Below are 17,391 nucleotides of genomic sequence, written 5' to 3' on the forward strand. Positions count from 1 at the left end.
AAAATTTGTTTGTTTTTATTAGAAATAAATTGTACGTAAATAAAGCAAACATTGTTTAGGAAAAATTCTGAAATATGAAGAGTACCCTTTTTATAATTTTATTATCGAAACACAATGGAAAGGTAACCAGGATCATTTTTGAATCCGCAATACATAAAATCTCAATTAGTTATGGTCTATTTGTGCACTCACTAAAAACATTTGTTAACAAAACAGAATTTTCTACTTTACTGGATAAATATACCAGAAGAAATTGCAGAATAATGTTGAGTTGCCAAGCAACCACCACTCCACTCCCTCCCTCGTTTGGGATCAATCCGACTCATTCATCATGCTTCCTAACATACTGCTGGAGATTTCCAACCAATTTGATTTTCTTGGGAAAATTATAGTGACTTTTGGTAACACAATAACACTTTCATTCTCAGAAGATAAACTTAGATGTTCTTTTGATCAAAGGGATGTGTTAATTCATTATTCTCTACATGGTGCTAATGAGAAAGCTATAATTAACTAACCACACTATTAAAACACACATACAATAAACTGCAGCAATTAGTAATGTTTAAAGTGTTAACCAGCCCCCAAATTAGAAAATGCAGACTCTTCCCTCTACTAAATATATTCAGAAAAGAGAAAGAAGCATATCTAATTAAATTGAGAATTGTTTCCAGTCCCTCCCAAGGGGAAGGAAAGACACGTGATCCCCAAAATGTGAGAGATTTCACTTGAATAGCAGAGAAAATGGCTCAGTGCCAAGTCTACTTGTAGGTAGGCTCAAAGTGCTGGTGAATAATGTAATCTTGTCTTTCAAAGAATGCTTAGCACAATATTTTTTTCCAGGAATGAATAGAAAGAATATCATGCTTTCACTCATTAGCTGTGTTAACTTAGAATATTGTATGTAAATCACCAGAATAATTGCATTCTCTTCAGACTGAATTAGTTAGGATGAAGCTGTAATCAAAATGTTCATAATTGAAAATACAGTATTCTCAGAGTTGGTTTGAAAAAAAAAAGGAGCATAGAACACTGATTGAATCAGAAAATATAGTTCATCACTGCAAGCAGCCTCAGTAGAGAGACAAGTGCATCCTCTTGATTATACCTTGACACGTTAATTAGTTCCCCAAATTCAGGGCTCAACACCTTCCAATCTGTCACGTTTTTCTGCTGCCGCCCTTTGTCTGCTTTAATAAGCCTTTTCCAAGTGCAAGGCTGCTTAGATTTTTAAAGTCAAATAGAAAAATGGTGAAAAGTGAAATCTGTCTCCAGAGCAGATGACGTTAAATCACAGTGTTGGCTGTCATCAATCAAAGGGCAAAATAATTCCCAATAAATAGAACATTTAGTGCCAGAGCTCCTGGGAAACAATATGTAAATGATCCCATGAATTTCAGACAAGCTGTCACACTAATTCCTCGAGGTCCCTTTTAAAGCTGACATGCCAACTGTGGATGTGGGTGCTTCAGCTTACTGTAAAGCTCCACTCCACCACCTAAACCGCATCTCCCTGCTGTCTGATGTCAGTTGCTTTTACTTAATTTTTCCCTTCTCAGTTAAAACTCATAGGACAAAGGTTCTTAGCTTACTTCTTCAGAAAAATGAATCGGGTTAAATTATTTCAGCGAAGCAACTTTAGGTCTAACAGATCTCCTATCTTCAAATATTTCAGAAGGAAATATAAAGGCAGGCTTCTATACAGGTAATGCTTTTCTCGATGAGATAGACTTCAATAAATTATATATGAAAATATTCTTTAGAAATGATTTAAAACTAGTTGCCTAATTGGGGTGGGGTATTAGCATAAAGATACCAGCACCTTGTGCATGATGTGAATTTCTGTTGCACAATGCCAGATACATAAAACTTATACAACCATGAGGCACTTGCAAGAAAGGAAAGGATCCTGTGAGTGTGAACACAAGAACAGTCTAGAAAAGAATGTGTTTAATCTTCATAGTCTTCTGCATTTTCTGAAAGAGAGTCTAGTCAGATGCCACAAACTGTACCCCCAGCTACCTAGCAAGGGCACCTCATGCATTAGATGGCAGTTACTCAGGAGCATCCACGTGATGACGGGAGGGCAGGCTTTGCCATTAGGAGAGGTGAATGTACTGGAGCACGAAAGACCAAGAGAGGGAAAATCCAGGTATATATTAGACTCTGTAGCCACGTTAAATCTAGAAATAGGTCGGTGTTATCACAAAGAGACTGAAACTAAGACAAGCCGAATTGCACCATAAACAGGTGAGAGGTGGAGCTCAGATCCTACAAACAAAATTATAGGGGACGGGAGAAACTGGATTCTCTTGTGATCAGTGGTTTTCCCTGGGCAGCTTTCTAAGCTCTGTCCAGCACTGGACTCGGAGCTAATCTGCTAAGAACTGCTCAGGTTTTCTTTCTCAATCTGCTGCAAACCAGATTTACGAGTGGAACAGAGTATTAATAAATTTAACAAATGTCATTTTCTAAAATTAGATAACACAGAATTTTGCCCTCAATAGAAGTGCCGAGAAAGGACAATCTACCTTATCTAATTAATTTGCGTATTAATTGTAACAGCAGCACCACCAAGGACAACTAACTTCTGGATGGTTATTTCTCATCAGAGAAGGAGGGTAAACTGTCTGCTTGGATAACCTCACTCCAATCTTCCAACTCAAAATGGGATGGATTGATACCCATATTAGTAAGAGAGCAACTGAGACACAGAATAAATAACTACTCTAAGCCACACATTCCAGAGTAGATAGGGCTGGAACTCACAGCCAGGCGCGCGCTCCAGGGCTCTACCTTGATGTACTTCCAAGAGTTACCTAGGTCAGCACCCACGCGCACGCGCAAATCTCCCCCTATTTCCAGCAGCGGGAGCGCGCTGTGGTGCACACGCCTTCCGCTGGCTGCTACCAGCCAGCTCTTCTCAGTTCTGGCCTGCGGGGCGGTATTGATCGCCTTTCTCCCCAGGCAGAGTCGGAAGCTCCTTCCCCGCCCAGCCGCTCAGTGCCACGCACACCTGCTCGTGCTTGCTGGCTACTCGCACTCCCCGCCCACCCTCTCAGCCCGACCGCAGACCACCCACCCAGCTCCCTCTGGCTGCTTTGGTTTCCAATACCTGAATCATGGTGCCGCTGCTCCTCCCGCCCCAGATTTTTCACAGGAATTCCTCAGCTCTGCCCCTCGCTGAGAAAGTGAGGTTCTTCTCAGCCAAGGGACCTAGGGATGAAGACAGCCAGGTTTCCCCAGCCTCTCGGCTTCAATCCTCTTTCTCCAAATCAATCACTTGCTCCCTGCTCCCTCCCTACGCACACTTTCACTCACGGGAGGAAAAAATAGGAAGAGACAGAGAAAGAGGATAGGAGAGGCACAAAGAGGAAAAAGGGACTGTCCGTGACTGGCATCCCCAGCTCCCGGGGCTCGGCTACAAGGGAGCCATGGCAACCGGGGCCCCCCGACCTGCCTTCTAGCCCCCACCTTGTTCGGTTGAGATGGAGTGCTCTGCTTCTATCTTCTCCCTAACCTGGCAGTTCACAGATGATCATTCTTTCCAGGCTGTAGGCATTTAGGGAACACCACTGCAAGGAAGATGCATCTCTAGAGACTTAACAGCTAGATGGGGAATTTGGGGCTGGGGATAGAAAGTCTGGACCCCAACACCTAGAGGGGGTTAGTGGGGAGAAATGTAGTACTTGCCCCCACTCCCTGAAGGCTACAGTCTATGGAGGGTATGCATCCTCTCCCTAGGGTAAGGAGGCGGGCGGTGGCTATGTTGGAAGAAAGACAAATCAGCCTACCGAAGGTTGGCAGCTTGGAGGTGCAGGGGTCCCCGAAGCTTGTTTACTCCATCCACTGACCTGGAGCTGTCAAAAAATCCAGCCTTAGCCACCTGCGGCGGTGCTACGAAAGGTGGCGCCTCTTCTCAGGTTAGGGAAGGGACCTTGAGCCACTCCCATTTTGGGCAAGAACGGAACCCAGGGACGTGCACCATTTCCCTTTCATAAAGAGTTGCTCTTCTCCCAGGAGCAAGCCCTTGATTTCCTTCCACCTCCCTCAAAGAGTTGACTAAAGGGCAGATGGAGAGAGTCCCATCTCTTGTAAGGCACGCGCAAATAGACTCACCTGAGCCGCCTCTTGACATCCGAGCTGTCTGGTACCTTCTCTTGGGAAAACTTCTCCTAAAGCTGGATCACTGGGGCAAAGGGGACCAACGAGGTCCAGCGCCTCTTGGAGAATCCAGGGGAGTTTCTAGTTGGGCGCTTCCCGCTGATCCACACCCCGATCTGCCCACAGAGATCCCGTCTGCCCCCTCCTGCTGTTGGCACAGGTCTCCAGAAGGCTGGACCTGTTCGAGCTTGTACCGGTATCCACGCCCTCCTGCCGGAGACGACTGGCTCGCGCCTCTTTCTGCTGTCCCCGGGATCTGCTCTGCCACCCCTCACCCACACGGCTTCTTTTCCCTCCCTTTTACACACACTCCCTTGGGACAAGAGGCAGCTACAGGCTTGAGACTTTGGTTTTATGAAAAGCGAGGGACAAAGAGAAAACTTTGCTTGTCATTTTTAACATCTCCAAGCCCTCAAAGAGGCAGGATAGCTGCCGGGTTCGCCTTGCCACTGAAAACCGAAAAGAAACCCCTCCCCTCTGCTCCCTGGTCCACCCTCCTCTGTCTGTTCACATTCCACACACAGGCTCCCAGTCTGTTTTACCCTTTGCTGCATGGCTGAGGGGTGTGGTGCCTTGTACCACTTTTTTTTTTTTTTCCTTAAAGTCTTGCGGGTTTTGCTTCTTTAGTTAGGAGGGCGATGGGACTTGCAATTTAATTTACAAAAGAACCATCTCTATTAGCTGTCAAATCAGTGCAGGCATAAATTTAAAAAGCTCTTCTACTGTTATCTAACGTACAATTTGTGCCCCACTACCATCTGGACTTCTCCAGATTGATCAGTGACGTTTTCCTATTTACTCTCTATTAATACAGTGTTATAGAATAAAAGCTTTCCTTGCTTATCCCCAGCGCCAAAGCCCACTCTTGATGTTGTATGTATCTCTTTTTACCAGCAAACATGATGTTTCTTTTAGGGGTGCAGTAAAGAGGGGCTACAAACTTTGGCAATCTAACTGGTGAGCACACTTTTCATTTTTTTCTTCCACACATTGATGATACTTTCGAAAATGTTCATACAATGTTGCTTAAAAAAAATCCTGTTGCATGTAAGTGCTCTTTGACAGTAATGGAATTACTGACTTCTAACTTTTACTCCACAGAGGTTTGATCTTACAGTCTTGTTTTGTTCTCATCTAGTGCACTAAACAATGAGGACATTTATGGCTCTGTGCTATCCTCAGAGTTGGATGTCATGACTGGGATCAACAAGAAGGACGGAGACTCGGGATTCTGCCTCAGAAGCAGTTACATCAAATATTTTGAAATGAATAAATGGGCCTTTCCATGTTCATAATTTCTAACCTTGAGGGCTCAAGGCTGTTAGTTCGTGTGTGGGCACAATTCCTACTGACTGTGCTGGCATATTAGAAATGCAAGTGAGGGCAGGATGTGTCCTAGGTTTAAATTGTGCTACTGGAGTGATTCCTCTGCCGGAGGCATCATTATTCATGCGGCATGTTTTCTAAAGTAGAAACAAAGGAAACTGAAATAAATTCCAACAAGGAAAATACTGAGTCTGTAGGAAACCATTTCCAAGATTTAGGAGCCCTAGGAGAGATACAAAGCCAAGTTGGTCTCAAATTTACCACTTTCTGGGGTGGCATTTCCTGGGCAAAAGAAACAGAAAACTCTATTTTGGCCAGAGAAACACAGAACCTTTAAAGACTCAGCTTTCTCTTCACTGGTATTTGTTTTATGGACACATTAAGATCAATAGATGGCTGGGCAGAATATAGGAAAATGTGTGCTATAGGTAGGTAGGTAGGTAGGTAGGTAGGTAGGTAGATAGATAGATAGATAGATAGATAGATAGATAGATAGATAGATAGATAGATAGATAGATAGAAAGAAAAATAAGCACGCAGATTTGAAGAAAGGGGAAAGAAAGGGGAGAGATACAGGCATTTCCCAGTTTTCTCTGTGTTAATAAACACTGGAGAAAGTCAATGAAGAAGATCACATCTTTCTTTTGGAGTTAAATGTCCTAAACTATATTAGATAATACTAAGGCACAATAGCCTGAAATATAAATAAAGTGTGAGTCTTTCATAAGGATTTTCTTTATGAGCACACACACACACAGAGTTCTGAGCCTCTGATATCCAAGAAACCTGCATATAGATTAGAAATATTAATAGTTGCCTGTGGAAAACTAGAAATATCAATTAAGTCAGCATATAGCAGCTTACTTTCCCAAGGCAACCAAACTTTCAGAAAGAAAAGATAAAGGAAAAATGTTTAGAAATATGAGAAGAGGGAATGAGAGAGGAAATGAGGGAGGGAGGAAGGGAGGGACGGAAGGAGGAAGGGAGAGAGAGAGAGAGAAAGAGAGAGAGAGAGAGAGAGAGAGAGAGAGAGAGAGAGAGAGAGAGAGAGAGAGAGAGAGAGAGAGAGAAGGAGGAAGAGAGGGAAAATGATAAACCAAGAAAGAAAAAGACTACTTATTCAGAGGTCTGCTCAGTAGAAGCTGATACCTTTAAATGTCTATATCCAAGAAGTATCTCACAGCCATGATCTCCATGCATGAGCCCATATTTTTATACAGTAGCAAATGCAGGCAACACAGCTATGCTTGCTGGCCAAAGCAACAGCTTCCAGCAAGTCTGGAACCAGAAGACAGCCTTCAGCCAGAATGAAAGGCTGTGAAAGATACCTTCTGCTGCTGTTTTGGGCCTCTCTCCTGGCTCTCTCTCTACTGTCTGACACTTCTCCATGAAGCACACACCCCTGATCTATAAGAAATCCTAGGGAAACACTAGCTTCTCACCAGTCCCCCCCCCAAAAAAAAATCTGATCACATTAACTTCAAAAGTGAGAATTTTCTCTCTTATGATGAATGAAGACCTTGCCAATTGAAAACACGACTACTGGACCACAAAGGAGGGAGGATGGGCTCTCATAAATAGAAGCAGAAGGTGAGAGAGATAGGCCAGTGGACTGGAAAAACATAAAAGGTATCAAAAGCTGTGGAGATGTTCTTCTTTTCCTGTTGATTTACTGCCTACCTTCTGGCTGAAGCATCATTTGGTATCATTCCCAGGGCTGGGGCTATTGCAAGAGCATTGCCTTTTGGCAAAGCCACTGGCTAGTGATAATGGCATCATTCCTAGAAAAATTGTTTAGTGGAAGAGCTGTAGTGTTGGAAATGGACTTGCGGTCTAGCAGTTCCCAACAGTCACAGATCAACTGGGATTTTCTGGCCAACTGCTGTAATAAAAGGAAGGCAGGATGTTCCTCTGAGGAAAAGATCCTTCAAAGGCAACCTTGGAAACACAAAGCAGCCTCCTTCAGTTTAGAAACTAACAAAGCCAAAGAGCAGAACAGTGACTCGGCAGAACCTCAGAGAGCCCGGATTTCCTTTGCTTGTCCTTTCATTCAAGAACAAAACGACTTGCATTAAAAATCAAAGGACAATAACTCTGGGACAAATAGAGTAAGTCACCCCAGTTTCATGCCTTGGATCATTAATACACGTGGTTTGGCTCTAAGAGCTCGTAGAATCCGATATGTTTAATGGATAATTTTAAGGACTATGTCATTGTATGGCCCTTAATAACCTTATCCTCTGGAATTAAGTCAGTGGCAGGTGCTATCACATCTCACACTTTAGGCACCCATTGACTACCTCTGCAAATCAGGAAGATGTCTAATCCTCCAATCAGAAATGTCTGACATGGCTAGGCTACTGTCCTATTGGTGGTTTGCTCCAAAGTCCTACGTTATCAGAACTGATCTCAAACTGTATTATGGGGTAAATTCTTAGTTGTTGAGGAGTTCTGTAACTTTTATTTTTGTTTTTTCCTTTTTATTTATTTATTTATTTTAAACTCCCAGATTTTATTCCTCTCCCAGTCCACCTCCATACCACATCCCATACCTCCTCCCTACAGCCCCCTGTCTCCACCACCCATCACCCCACCTGACCTCTAAACTCCCTGGGGCCTCCAGTCTCTTGAGGGGTAGGTGCATCTTCTCTAACTAAAACCAGACCCCTCAGTCAGTCCTCTGCTCTATGTGTGTTAGGGGTTTCATAACAGCTGTTATATACTGCCTGGTTGGTGGTCCAGTAAGTATCTGAGAGATCTCAGGGGTCCAAAATAATTGAGACTGTTGGTCCTCCTACAGGTCGCCCTACTCTTCAACTTCCTCCAGCTTTCCCCTAATTCCACCACAGGGGTCAGAAGCTTCTGAACATTGATTGGGTAAAATAACTGCCTCTGACTCATTCAGCTGCTTGTTGGCTCTTTCGAAGGGCAGTCATGATAAGACCCCTTTTTGTGAGCACTCCATAGCCTCAGTAATAGTGTCAGGCCTTGAAGCTTCCCTTTGATCTGGATCCCACTTTGGACCTGTTGCTGACCTTCTTTTCCTTAGGCTCCTCTTCATTTCTATCACTACAGTTCATTTGGACAGGAAAAATTATGGGTCAGAGTTTTGACTGTGGGATAGCAACCCCATTCCTCATATGACGCTCAGTCTTTCTGTAGAGGTGGGCTTTACAAGTTCCCTCTCCCCAATGCATGGTATTTAATCTAAGATCCCTCTCTTTGAGTTCTGTGAGTCTGTCACCTCCCAGGTCTCTGGCACATTCTGGAGGGTCCTCTCAACCTCCTACCTCCCAAGGTTGCATGTTTCCATTCTTTCTGCTGGCCCTCAGAGATTTCAGTTCTTTCCCCCACCCAATACCCAATCAGGTTCCCCTCTCCACCACCACCCCCATCCCATCCCCTTTTTCTCCCAGATCCCTCCCAAGTCCCTTTTAGGTCCTTCCCTCTCCCCTTGTGGTTGCTTTCTTCTCCCTCCCAAGTTTTGTTTTGCTTTTTACTTCTGTGTATGTTGTTTTGTGCTGCCATAAGCTAAGTGACTGAATGAACCAATTATGGACAAAAGTCCATTAAACTTTGAACTGAAATAAACACTATATTTTACTATAGTAACAGAAATAAGACTAACAGAAATTTACCTTGGTCTCCTGATTACACCAACAGGAAAAGACTAAGGATTACTCAGCAAGCCTGATGTAAGCCAGATGTAGTGATTAGAATATGATTGGCTCAGGAAGTGTCACTATTAGGAGGTGTGTCCTTGTTAGAGTTAGTATGGCCATGTTTGGAGGGAGTGTGTCATTGTGGAGGTGGCTTTGAGACCCCACTCCTAGACAGTCTTCTCAATCTGGCCTTCAGATGAAGATGTAGAACTCTCAATTTCTCCTATACCATGCCTACCTGACTCTGTAATGCTTCCTCCCATGATGATAATGTACGTTCAGTCAGTAACTGTAAGCCAGCCCCTGTCAAATGTTGTCCTTTATAAGAGTTGCCTTGATTATGGTATCTCTTCACAGCAGTAACACCCAAGCTAAGACACCAGAGAAAGTGGCAGCTAATAGTTATCATTCTATCTAAAAATCACTTGATCTTAGTGAGAAAAAGAGAGACAGATGACTGACAATCTGATTTAGATCTCAAAACAAACTGACAGCTTACTGTTTGCTTAAAGTTGAAACTGCAACAAAATTTGGTTTTATGGCAAGTGAAATCAACACTACATCAGAAAGGTCATAAGCTATGTTCAAGCTGGATTCATCCTAGAAATACAAAATGGTTGAACATGATATATATATATATATATATATAGATAGATAGATAGATAGATAGATAGATAGATAGATAGATAGATAGATAGATACAAATTCAGAGAGCAAATTTGGTAAAACTCAACATCTTCTAATGATTAAAACTTCTCCATATAAAAGGTATACTAGGAATATACCTCAAAATACTAAACACTGTGTGTGAAAAATCAGCTGTTGAGCTGGATCAGTGAGAAAGATGCTTGCTGCCAAACCTACCAATCACAGTTCTCTTTCTGGGATCCACATGATGAGAGAATCAACTCACATAGGTTGTTCTCTGACTTCCTCACATGTGCCATATCACATGCATGTATGTGCAAGAGTGTGTGCACATACAATCAAACATATACATATATACACACACAATAAATAACATGGGAAAATAGTATAACTAATATCACATTGGACTGGTAAGTGTTGAATGTGTTTCTTATAAGACCAGGACTGTGGCAAGGACTAAAACTGTTAGAACTTTTTATATGATTGAAAGTATTAACAAGAGCAAGAGAAAGAGGTAAGGATTTTCAAAAGTGAAAAGGAGTTAAATTACCCATTTTTAGAGAATATGGTTGCCCATATAGAAAAACCTCAACATTCTATTAAAAAGGTGTGAGAATTGATCTTAGTAAAGCTTCAGCCTACAAAGATCAGTGTTGTAGAATATCATATTTATGTGACAGTAATGGACTTCGTGAAAGAAAAAACCAACAATCCCATTCATAACAGCTAAAACATATCTTAGCAATACATATAACCAAGGAAGGGAAACATCAATAATAAAAACCTCAATTGCTGCTAGAAGAAATTATAGAGAACACAGGAAAATAGAAAACAAAACAAAACAAAACAAAACAAAACAAAACACAACCCTATGTTCATGGATCTGAAGAATCAACGTTGTTAAATTGAACAAGATTCTTATACTAGTTACCTTTGTCACTTCTGTCATTAAATATCTGGCAGAAGGCACCTTAACAACATAAGGACATATTTTGCCTCGTGGTTTAAGTGATTTTACAGTCCACCACAGCAAGAAGGCTTGTTGGCAAAAGCATAAATTGGCTGGTCATGTCGCAAACATAGCCAGGAAACAGAGATGAATGTGGGTACTCAAATCGCTTGCTTCCCCTTGACCCCTTGGAATCCTTAACTCCAAACCAAGGATCGTGTCATCCATACTCACTGTGAGTCTTCTCTTACCAATTAAACATCTCTGGAAACCTGGTCCTTGATACAGCCAGAGGGCCAAAAGTGGGTCTGCTATAGGATTCCAAATCCTGAAAACTTATCTATGAACATAATTCATCACACCACTGAAAGCCATGTATAGATTCCATTAAGTTTCTCTTCAAAATATCACTTTTCTCATGGAACTAGGAAAAAAAATCCATAAAATTCACATACAAAGCTACAAAAAGCAATCTTCAGCCAAAACAAAACAAACAAAAAGCTGGGCCATCACAATGCTTGACTACAAAACATGCTGTGAAATTATATTAGCCAAATGCCATTGTTGATCTGTATAAAGACAGATGGCTAGAGAAATGGAATAAAGTAAGAGGGTACAGAAGTTACCCTAGATCATATAGGAATATATTGATAAAGCACCAAAAACATACTGTATAGTCTATTCAAGAAATTGTATTAGCAAAATTAGATGTAGATAAATAAATCCAGCTACATCAAAACTAAGTCAAAATAAAAATTATCACTCTGAAATTCTTAATCTACTATAAGAAAACAAAAGGGAGACACCAGACTGTGGGTATAGAGAGAGACTTTTTAGATAGGACCCCAAAGACACAGGCATGATCAAATAGGAATACAGACAAGTGAGATTATTATACCAACAAAGGCAATAATAAACAGAACTGAGACAACTTGAAGAATGGCAAAAAAATTTCAAATTATTAATCTCCCAGAGGATGAACATCTTAACATTTTATATTCCTTGAAAGCCTTTACTTAACTTGAACTGAATCATGAGGCTAAAGAAATAAGAGGAAAGAGAGGAGTGAGTGGAAAAGCCAGATGGACACCTGCTATCTTGTAAATCTGTTCTAAACTTTATTTTAAAGAAAGCTTGAATGGAGGCTCTCGGTGTGGGTGAATAATGCCCTCCCTCTCCCCAAGGCCAATGAGTATTGATTTAAAACTCTGGCACTATGTGTGGAATACCTCCTTATTAGTGGTTGGCTAGAGAGGCCCCAAAGTTCCCAAAGACATTAAAAGCTCTAGTCAATGTACTTGGATGCTCACAGAACAACATCATAATATCTTATGACTGAAGACACCAGACACTGGGACTGCAGGACACAGAGAAGTCAAACAGAATCTAATGCTTAAGTTTCCTCCTGGCTTGCATTCATAGGGATGAAAAGTGTTAGGAAAGCTACTGGAGGAAAACAAAATCAACATTCTCCAATACAGCTGTGGAATGCAAGAGCGACAATAATGACCTACTCTATAAAATATGATTCTGAGAGAGTGGCATGATTATTATGGAATATTCCAACCCCTTTATTATTGTGTTTTTGAGTACCAGAATGCATCTGGCTTTGTTTTCTAATTGTGGGTATAATGTAATCAGTCATATCCTGCTTGTGCTAGCAGTAGATTGCCATGTTTCTTCAACTATGAGACAAAAATAAACTCTCACATCTTTAAAGTTCCTCTGTGTCACATACTTAGTAATAGCAGTAGTAGGAGTAACCAACACAAGGAGTATGCTCAATTTAACATGGAACTTGTGCCTTATACTGTAAACCTGGTTGACCACCGTTGGCTGGAGGAGAAAATCAGACAAGTTTCTCCTACCAATGTTTTGTTAAATAGACATGGAATCCAAACACCTTCTAAAAACTATATTCACATCAATAGGTTAATGCTACTCAGTACATTCTGATCACCAGAGAACCTTTTTTGTTCCCAGTGGAGATCAATTAACATAGTGGCTCTCATCTGGTCACAGTATGAAGAATAAGTGATTGTAGAGTCCATGGTGCTAAATGAACATCTGTATAACCTCCTCCAATGTGGACCTCATGAAAGAAGTGGTAGAAATAACATGAAAAGCAACAGTGTAGTGAGAAGTGGTGCAAAGTAGTGACTTTTGGACATGACATATAGCCATTGTACAACTGAACTCAAAGCATCTGTGGTTGCCTCAGAAGATGAGCCCAAGACTAGAACCATTCCCATGTATCATGCAAGGGTAAGGAGGCTCCACATACACTGAGAGAATGTAGCTTAATGGGTGTGGAGTGGAGCATGTATTTTTTTTTTCTTCAGGGTTTTTGTTACTGATAAGTTGCTCATGCTGAAATAAAGAAGCCAGTGGAGAAAATAAGGCATCAACGTGCAAGGCAGTTATTAGAGAGAAGGGTTTCATCCAAGGTACGGTAGGTTTCATGTGTGGAAAAAAAAGAGAAGAATGAGGTAGTGAAAACTTGATATACAGCAATAAAGTTGTTGAAGAATAAAATAAAGGGTGAAAAATCTAAATACATACATTAAGAGAAAACATGTAACAACAAATTTGGCCAGTACATTTAGGAAAAGAAAATGCTACATATTAGTAGTCAGCACGTCCTTGATGCACTATCTTGCTAAGATTAGTAGGGATACTGTCAAATGCTGCTGAGTAAAACAGAATGGAGAACACGTGTGTGTTTTGGTGGCATTGTAGAGTAGTATATCTACCGTGGAAAAAAATTTGGAAATATTCTTAACACAACAACATAACTATTGCATGGCCCATCATTTCCACTCCTGAATATACATGCAAATAAAATTATGACACCAAAAGCTTCCATATTCTTCCTTGTTTGTCACAGCACTCTTCACAGTATTAAGTATGAAAGCATGGCACCAGTGTATCTGTGTGTGTGTGTACGCACGCACACATGTGCACACACTCGAGCATGCACACACACACACACACGGATACAATGGAGCATGATAAAGAAATAAAGAAAAAATGGATCTTGCCATTTGCTGAAACATGGGTAGACACAAATGTCATCAAGCTAAGCAAAATAAGATGCACACACACACAGAGGGCGAGGGAGGGAAAGAGGGAGAGAGACAGACTCAGAGAGAGAGAGAGAGAGAGAGAGAGAGAGAGAGAGAGAGAGAGACTGAAACTGAATGAAATTCAATAAAGACCACCAAAACATAGCTAGGAGAAATTACTCATCTGTTTTTTTCTATATCATAGTAATTGCAAATTTCAATAGTTTCTGATTCACCTCATGACTATAAAAGTACAAAATTCCCAACACAAAGTGAGAAGACAAAGAGGGGCCTGTTGCTCTGATCTGATTCTTAAATTTCACACACATGTCATTTATTAGCACAATGTACCCTACTCAGAGTCACTAGGGTCAAGTCTCAGTGGAAATACTTAAGTTTAAAATGAACCTAGAATTCATCTGGCCTTTTGAAAAAAGGTATTGGGGCTGCGTTATTCCTTATTAGCTTAGATTTAACACTTCAAAAGTCAATTAGTCAAGTTACAGTTTCACATGCAGTGTTTAGGATCCAGAATTCACCCTTTTCCTTTCAAAGTAAACATGTTCATTGAGATTATACAGAGATTATCCAGGCCCGTTTTACTCATCTTTAAACTCAGGTCAACAGGCTTGCAGAGTACACTCTTCACAGACTGATGCTCTTCTAGTTTTGATGCTGTTGTTTTGAGTCAGGGCTTTCTGTTGCCCAGTGAGCAGAGCCTTCACCTCCTCTGATGCCCTCTGTCCATCCATACTTGGATTACACACCTGCATTTCACTACTCACGTTTTTCAACTTTAAACTGCTGTAAGAAATATGTAGTGTGGTGTGCTCATTTTCTTTCTGGATGTTTTCCCATGTTTATTATTATTATTATTATTAGAATTTTGATTATTGAGCATCTATCTACTGATATTTCTGAAATTTCTTTACATTTATACTCTTGCCACTTTTTAGCACACCCACACACGTACACACTCCTGCTGACCTCTTTTATCTTTTCCAGGAATCTGCGGAAAAAAATATACATTTTATTATGTGGATGCTCTGGCTATTTTTTGTCTACTAATTTTTCCCTTATTTTTAAGTTAAGAAAATCTTTTAGTGTATCTATCTACCACTGAAGTAACTGGAAAATTTCATTTTAGATAATTTATTTCCATTTAGAGTACTCTTATAATTAGTTATTTAAAAGATTCGACTTGACTTAATTTTCCTAGTTTTAGGTGTGTTTGAATAATGTTTTCTTGTATGTTTTAAGGTTTAGTTATAGATATGTCTTAAATCCATTTTTTTGCTGAATCTGATGTCTTGATCATGACCATTCTTTGTTTATTGAATACAAAATACATTATTCTGTTTCTAGCATATGTTGGGCCATTTTGAATTATTTGGGGTTACCATAGAGATTCCAGTCTCAAACTCCCGAGTTAGCTTATTGTGACTTAGATCTTGTAGCATATCTACTTCCTCAGCCTCCAAAATAATGTGAATACAGGCCTATGCCGCCACACATTTTTCTTAGATCACAAACTGCTAGTATGTGATACACTAAATAAGCACAAAGAACTCTATTTTCAACAATGAATATGTTGTGTTTGTTTTCTTTGAAAGGATAATAAAGATTTTGGATTTGATTTTTTTGTTGGTTTGAAGCATTCAAAACCAGATGCAAAAATGCAGAACTCCCACTTAAAAAAATGCCAGATGTAGTAGTGTGTGCCTGTAGTTCTAACATTCCTATAGTAAGATGTGATGTGAGGACATGTTATGATCCTGAAGTCAGCAGATCAGTTTGCTTGGAGCAGCAGACAAGAGAGACCCTGCCTCAAACATAGATGGAAAGTGAGGATCAACTCTGAACACTGTGCTCCGACATCAATACATGTTCCGTGAGACCTATACAACTGCTGTCTCTCACACACATACACATACACAAGTAAAAAATAAAATATGTGTGAAGAACCATAGGAAAAGCCCAAAGACATGTTTCCATTCATAATCCTTTGTCTCAAGAGACTATTCAAACGCATAAGCAAAGTAAACCCTTTTGGTTTTCTATTAGAACAAACTAAAGTTATTCCCACCAGAAATGCACTGCTAGACACAGTGAAAGTGGTTTTCAAAGCTGAAGGAAATGTAGCCATATGGAAACTCAATTCCTTTTAGAAGAGAACAGACTCCTAGTGACAGTAAATATGCTGGTAAATATAAAAGGCTATTTTTCTTTTAGTTACTTCTATGACTGTTGAAGCAAAAAATGCTTAGCTCTTGCTTTCGACAAAACTAAGATAATTTCCCATGAAATATGGTTTCATATATGAAGATTTATTGAAACCACCCCATCGCCTAAATAAATATGCATCATATTCACAATGTTAATTTCATCTAGTGGATTATTATTAGCACAACTGCAGAAACCTGCAGATATTTTATGGGAAAAAAACAGCTCAATTAAATACAAGCCAAAAAAAAAATCTTTTCAGATCTAAATTTTGCATCACTTCTCAAGGAAGAAAGAGATCATTAAATTATGATTTAGTCACTGGGCTCTTTGCTGATGAGAATATAAAGCACTTGGGCATTTGCATTTGAAAACAAAATGGAACAAATATAGCTAGTGCACTTCAAAATAAAAGGACTTGCATTTTGTCTAAATGTGAGCAAATTGCTTTAGGAGTACAGAGTAAGTTTCAACTGAGTACCATATGGGATTTTTTTTTTTAACCCCACAATGATTCTTGGAAAATTATTTGTGGTAGAAAGAAACAGCTAGCACTGATTAACTGATAAATATCTGACCATGAGATTAACCAAAATCTTGTACATCAGACATACTGTGTTTGGAGGGATAGTTCCTTTTTGTCCTCAGAATGGCACTGAAAAAAAATCCAAGCTAACATTATTTGGTTGAAGATTTCTGGAGAACCAGATATAATTACTAAAAATAGCAGCAGGAAATATTTGTCATAGCGCATTTTATCCAATATAGTATTATTTCCATTCATTCAGATAAACATTAGAAAACAACACTTTTAGTTTTTATAAGTACATATGCAAAATTGTAGAATAAAAATACACACAAAAAATCATAATATAGGCCAGGTGTGGTGTTGCTGGCCTGAGCCTATGGTGGAAGGATCATAAGTTGGGAGCCAGCCTACATACTTAGTAAGAATCTGTCTCAAGAGCAACAAAAAGAAAGGAAGGAAGAAAAGAAGGAAGGAAGGAAGGAAGGAAGGAAGGAAGGAAGGAAGGAAGGAAGGAAGGAAGGAAGAGAGGGAGGGAGGATAGGAGGGAAGGAGGGAGGGAGGAAGGAAGAGAAAGAAAGAAAACAAATAAAAATATCTAGTATGATTTTAAAAGACAGTAATACTGGAAAAAAAACAAAGAACATATAATATACTGATAGTCCTCATTTAGAAAATACATTTATGCTATTTTTCTATATACCTGAGAAATAGACTTATCAATACAATAGAGAAAATACAAGTTTTCATTAAATGCTACTTAATTTAAGTAAAAGGCAATTTGATATCTTTCTTTTACTCTAATACTGCCTAGAAACCTTGCTGTGC

General features: G+C 40.0%; 1 protein-coding gene across 6 annotated transcripts in view; it reads right to left on the reverse strand.

Annotated features, from left to right (window-relative positions):
- Chl1 (cell adhesion molecule L1 like) overlaps window positions 1-4,435 on the reverse strand; it is a 204,733-nt gene extending 200,298 nt beyond the window's left edge. The window contains exons 1-2 of one of the 6 annotated variants that reach the window (XM_085840207.1): window positions 4,120-4,435; window positions 3,795-3,860 (exon numbers count right to left, since the gene is read on the reverse strand). The gene's annotated coding sequence lies outside the window, so the exon portion shown is untranslated. Of the gene's footprint in view, window positions 1-2,769; window positions 2,790-3,115; window positions 3,420-3,474; window positions 3,609-3,794; window positions 3,952-4,119 lie in introns of those variants that run through there. The other 5 variants (XM_029478803.2, XM_029478804.2, XM_029478806.2 and 2 more) reach the window with 5 other exon arrangements.
- Between the last annotated feature and the right edge of the window lie 12,956 nt (window positions 4,436-17,391).

This window comes from Mus caroli, unplaced genomic scaffold (genome assembly GCF_978045245.1).
Source record: "Mus caroli unplaced genomic scaffold, Mus_caroli_1 scaffold_7, whole genome shotgun sequence".
In the NCBI taxonomy this organism is placed as follows: Eukaryota; Metazoa; Chordata; class Mammalia; order Rodentia; family Muridae; genus Mus; species Mus caroli.